General features: G+C 34.6%; 1 protein-coding gene and 1 pseudogene across 1 annotated transcript in view; one reads left to right on the top strand and one right to left on the bottom strand.

Moving 5' to 3' along the window:
* The window catches only part of LOC102868753, an 8911-nt pseudogene extending 6747 nt beyond the window's left edge, over positions 1–2164 (top strand).
* Positions 1–5302, bottom strand: part of STK3 (serine/threonine kinase 3) — a 347232-nt gene that overhangs the window by 169757 nt on the left and 172173 nt on the right. The gene's annotated exons all lie outside the window — the stretch shown is intronic.

Here is a 5302-nt window from a genome sequence, read left to right as displayed (position 1 = left end):
TAAATGTTTATGAAAATTAATAAAATATAATTATAGAAAAAAAAAAAAGAGAAATCAAAAGATGAGTTGCTTTGGGAAAGTCAGCTGTCAAGGACTTCTCCAGAGTGCTAAATAGCAATGATGTCAGTCTACAGACTAAAGGTGAGCCTGATATAGGCTACGGTCTTCACAATGGCTTACTATGAATCTGAGAACTGGACAATGACTAAGGATAACAGAAGAAGAATTGATGCCTTTGAGTTGTGGTGCTGGAGAAGAGTACTGAACATACCACGGATCACCAACAGAACAAACAGGTTTGTCCTGGGAAGGGTAAAACCAAGTTGCTAATTGGAGGCAAGAATTTTTAAATTCCATCTCACATACTTTAGGCATGGTGCCAGGAGGAGCCAGCCCTCGGAGAAGGACGTCATGGTAGGAAGGGTAGAAGGTCAGCACAGGAGAGGGAGAACCTGGATGACAGGGATCGGCACAGTGATTGTGGCAATACTGTCAGGTGTATCAGACACGATGAGGTTGGCTCAGAATAGGGCAAGTTCAGAGCTGTTTTTCATAGGATACTATGAGTTATAGTCAACTCGAGGGCATATAACAATTCTAGATCAAAGTGATATACAATTAAAATTTAAATATGATACAAAAAAATTACCATATTTAAAATTACATTTAAGTTTTTCAACTTTCTGTTCCTTTGACATATTATAAATACAAACTTTGCAAAACTAATAAAATTGCATTTGAAATAATTTTTGCAAAATCAGCTATGATAAAGGCAAAATAATATGTCAAGTCCCTGACAAGTCCAGTGAGGCAAAAAAGTACTTGCATTTTGGATGGACAAACTCTGGTTTAATTAAAAAGAAACTAGATCTATGGCTTACTCTATTTTTAAGGTTAAGGGGGGCAAAACAAAAAAAAAACCCCAACACCCCACCCACCTTCCTAGAAAGTTTCAATGAGGAAACCAGTATTTTTTTTTAAAGAGGGTAAATTTATCCAAAAGCACAAACATTGATTTTTTTCAAAAAGAAATGAAAGGTAAAATCAAGTAGGAACCAGGTCTGGATCCCTGTATCTTCAGTTTCTATTTATCAAACAGAAAAATCTTTCCAACTTTCTCCTTTCCTGTATAAGACCAAAACTATGCGATATTCTGTTTGTATTACAATTACACTAATTCAATGCAGGTCACTTGCTTTTTACTGAGTCCAGATGACATTCAGTAAACTAAACACAGGCCAATTAGTTAAAAAAGAAGGAAAGAAAGAAGTGCACTCTGATTGCCTTTGGGTAGGTCACACAGTGGCTACAGAGCGTCACAGCCTGCACTTCATCCTGGTTAACGCCAACCATACGGCTAACATTAGGGCTAGTATTTTTTCATCCCTTTTGTATTTCTCACATTTGGAAATTCCAATTCAAATACGCTTTTTGGTGGGAGTGATGAGAGTATTTCTGCACATTACTGGTTTCCCCCTCCTTTAACTCAAGTGTCCTATTTAGGACCTACTCTTGTGCGCATGGAGTTGCCATGTGCTGGGATCAACATGACAGGAACAGATTTGGTTTAAAGATGAGAGCTACACATTGTATAAAAATTATCTTAGAACTAGTTATTTATCATACTTAGAAACAAATAAATAATACTGATGACACACAAAAAACTTTGGCTATAAAGTTTCAATATTTGTAATTTAAACATCAATATTTATCATCTTAAATTAGCCTGAACCATCATGTAATCAGGCATATGATAAGCAGGAAATAGGGAGAAATATTCATAAGTAAAGCAGCATAGTATTTTCATTATTAGGACATGGATCTCAAACCTTTTTATAGCCTATCATGAAAAGAAATTTAGATTGCTATTCATCGTTAACTGCTCCTGATACATATTTTGGCTAAAAAACAAGAAGCTTTAAAAAGCTGTAACAGGACTTAGAGTTTAAATGTGTGTAAGATCACAATCTGAAATCAGACTGCACTCTTACAAAAAAAAAAACCTAACCCCAATTATACATCAATTATGAGTCATCAGTATTTCAAATAAAATACAATCCATTCACAATTATTATAAAAATGGAAGTCTAAAAATTGTTCGAATTAGCTTGATTTTAAAAATTTGGTTATTTATTTTTAGCCGGAATTATTTCAGCTTGTGTAAGTTTAACTGAGGAATATTATGTTGCTGTAAGTGTTCATAAACACAAAAATACAGTAATGGAGATGGAAATTATTTACTCTGCAAATCCTGACGGCATGACTGTTAAATCACTTACATACGACCAAATGATCCACCAGGAAGCAGGGAGGTCTTGAAACTGTGTACTCATATCCATTTTCAACTACTGCAAAGGTGACACAATCAATCAAATCATTACGAAAGCAGAATGCAAAGAGAAGGCACTTAGTGAATATAGGTGATTTCTTTAGAAAGAAATGGAAGGGGGGAAAATGACAGACTATCACCATCTCTTATTAAAAGCAGCCATCAGCTGGAAATAGAATATTTTCTATTCTTCTATTCTCTGTGTTCTAACTACGTACCTTAAATTCAACACATAGAATAATATGGAGAAAAAATCCAACGTACAAGTAAAAGAAAAAAAAAATAACCAATAACAAATCTACTCAGAATAAAAAGCCTTTAAGAACATTGACCTGGCTACAAAGAAAACTGAGTTCATTCTGGTCTCCTCTGCAAGGGGTTAGGTGGTGATCCTGAGGATGAAACGCAGGGACAAGATTGTTCCAAGGGAGGAAAATTCATCCAGGTTACTGGTAAAGAAAAGAGTATAATGGGCCCTGGAGACATGGCCCCCTCTATTGTGTGGTGGGGTGCTGGATACTCAGGGCAAGTGATAAGGGACAGGAAGCACATCCTATCTTACCTGGGGAAGCAGAAAGTCTCCCACACACAGTCCAATAAAAAGGAATGTGTATCTTGGAACACATCTCTATAGTTTCTTTTCATTTACATTCTTAACAATAAGGTTACAATAAAAAACCAAGGTTTTGAACTATAAAGAAATGCAATGTTAAGTATAATAGAGTAGAAAAATTTACAAAAAACAGGTCAACAATGTTCATCTATTGATTTTATTCCATTATGGAAGGTCAACTCCAAATACTGCTCATATAAAGAATATAGCTAGGAGCACTCCAAGATTATTACTTTTTTGTGTGTTTCAAATTCACTGTCAATCACAACCCCTAAATGCATTTTAAACACTGCTGTTAAGCTACTTCTAGGCCTAAACTGCCTACAGACTATTTCACATTGAGAGTGAGAGTGAGGAGTAATAAAACCTGTATGCAATGGTACACAGTTCAAATCCACCAGCAACCCCACAAGAGAAAGATGGGCAATTTCCTCCTGTGTGATTTAATGCCTCTGAAAACCTGCTGGAGCTTCAGCTATGAGTCAGTTCCAACTCAATGGTACACAACAACAAAAATAACTTATGTTTAAATAATTAAGCCAAAAATGGCTTCATGGATTAAATATACTGACTTATTCTCCAAGACCTTTCTACAAATGTGCCCTTTAAAACTATTTACTATCTTTGCTTTCTTTGTATATCATTTACAAGTTTGAAAAAATATGCTTCCTTTATCTTAACCCAAGCCATTTTAAAAAGATGTTCAACTTCTGCAAGAAACAATTTGAAACTCAAACACGATACTTGATATTTTACCAGATGAGGAAAAGATTTCAGGAAGAAATAAGTTCTAAATAAAATTGAAAAAAGTAATTACACTCTAACATGGGGGCATTAAGGGCATTGGCACAAAGAAGTAGCACCAAATAGCTACTATTATTCCTATTCTTTTTACAAAGAGATACTATGATTACAAAAAGGAAAAGTGGTGATGGGAAAACATCAGCAAAGATGAGGCAGCAGTTGTCTACATATAGTAGCTATTAGTGTTTCCAAGCAAGAAAGAAAAATTAAAAAATTAGGTAAGACAGTTATAATTTCTGAGTGAATGTTTTAAAAATTTAGTTGAACACAAAGTACAGGAAAATATGTCACTTTCACTGAAAGATTTATATGGGAGTGTTTGCTCATCATTAAATCAATAAGCACTATTGCTAGAGATTTTTTTAACTTAGAAATAATATGTTATGGTGAAATGTTGGTTTAAACAATATTATTTAATGCTCTAATTATATTTTCAGAAAACAACAAATGCTTCATTTTTTTAAAAAAAATTAATAGTCAAAATTGACTATGCTCTCAAATACTATGGGAAAAGGTTATCATCTGTTGTAATATCCAAACACATGTTGTTGTTGTTGTTGTTGTTGTTGTTGTTGTGCACCATCAAGTGGGAATCAATTCATAGCTGACTCTCCAGCAGCTTTTCAGAAGCAGTAAATTGCACAGGAGAAGGTTACCAATCCAGTGGATGTGAACCAAGTGCCTTCAGGATTGCACTGCAGCTTCTTACCACTAGGCCACCAGAGCTCCCTATATAAGAACATAGTTACAAAACTGCAAACTTTACATTATCCTGAAGAAAAAATATTTGTTAAAAACAATACTGGATAAGAAAATATTACTGTCAAATGCCATCAGACATCTCCAATTCACAGTGAATCCCACACACCAGAGAAAGGCACCTTTCTCAGTCCTGTGCCATCCACACAATCCACTGCTATATCTGTCAGCCCATTTCATTTTGGGGTTTCCTCTTCTGCTAACCATCTACAGCTCAATAAATAGACGCCGTTTTAAAATGTATTACTAAAATTACTTCAGGTACAAAGTTGAAATGTATTCTTTATTTCAAATGACATGACACTGTGAATACTTTATTCTAACACAGGATTTTTAATTCTTCCTTGAATAAATTTTCCTAACATTTACCTATGTCTGCTGATATTTTTATGTATCTACTTTTTTGCTTCTGTATTCATTTTCAAAACCACAGGTATGTAAGTGGTTCATTATGTCTCTGATATGAAGCCATTGGTATCTTTGGTTTCTTTTTGACAGTTTTTTTCTATATTAATTGAAGATTTATTAGCTTTATAGAGCAAGGGACCAAGTAAGACACTTATCTGCTTAATTTTCAAATTTTAGTTTCTCATTATAGAGAAGAAAGGAAGCTTCAAATTCAGTTTTCCAAGCTTCAAGAATTCAAGACAATCTGCATTTCCTGTGTTATTACAAACTCATTTAAGAGCACAGCAAAGTTTCGAGTGAGGTATCTCAGTCACAAAGGGACAAATGCTATATGGTGCCACTGTTGTAGAATGAGGCTGGCATTGGGGTGGGGGTAAGACTGAGAAAAA

Source organism: Elephantulus edwardii, unplaced genomic scaffold, assembly GCF_000299155.1.
Source record: "Elephantulus edwardii isolate Elephantulus edwardi_28Jun2011 unplaced genomic scaffold, EleEdw1.0 scaffold00270, whole genome shotgun sequence".
Lineage (NCBI taxonomy): Eukaryota > Metazoa > Chordata > Mammalia > Macroscelidea > Macroscelididae > Elephantulus > Elephantulus edwardii.
This window is presented reverse-complemented; position numbering and strand designations above follow the sequence as displayed.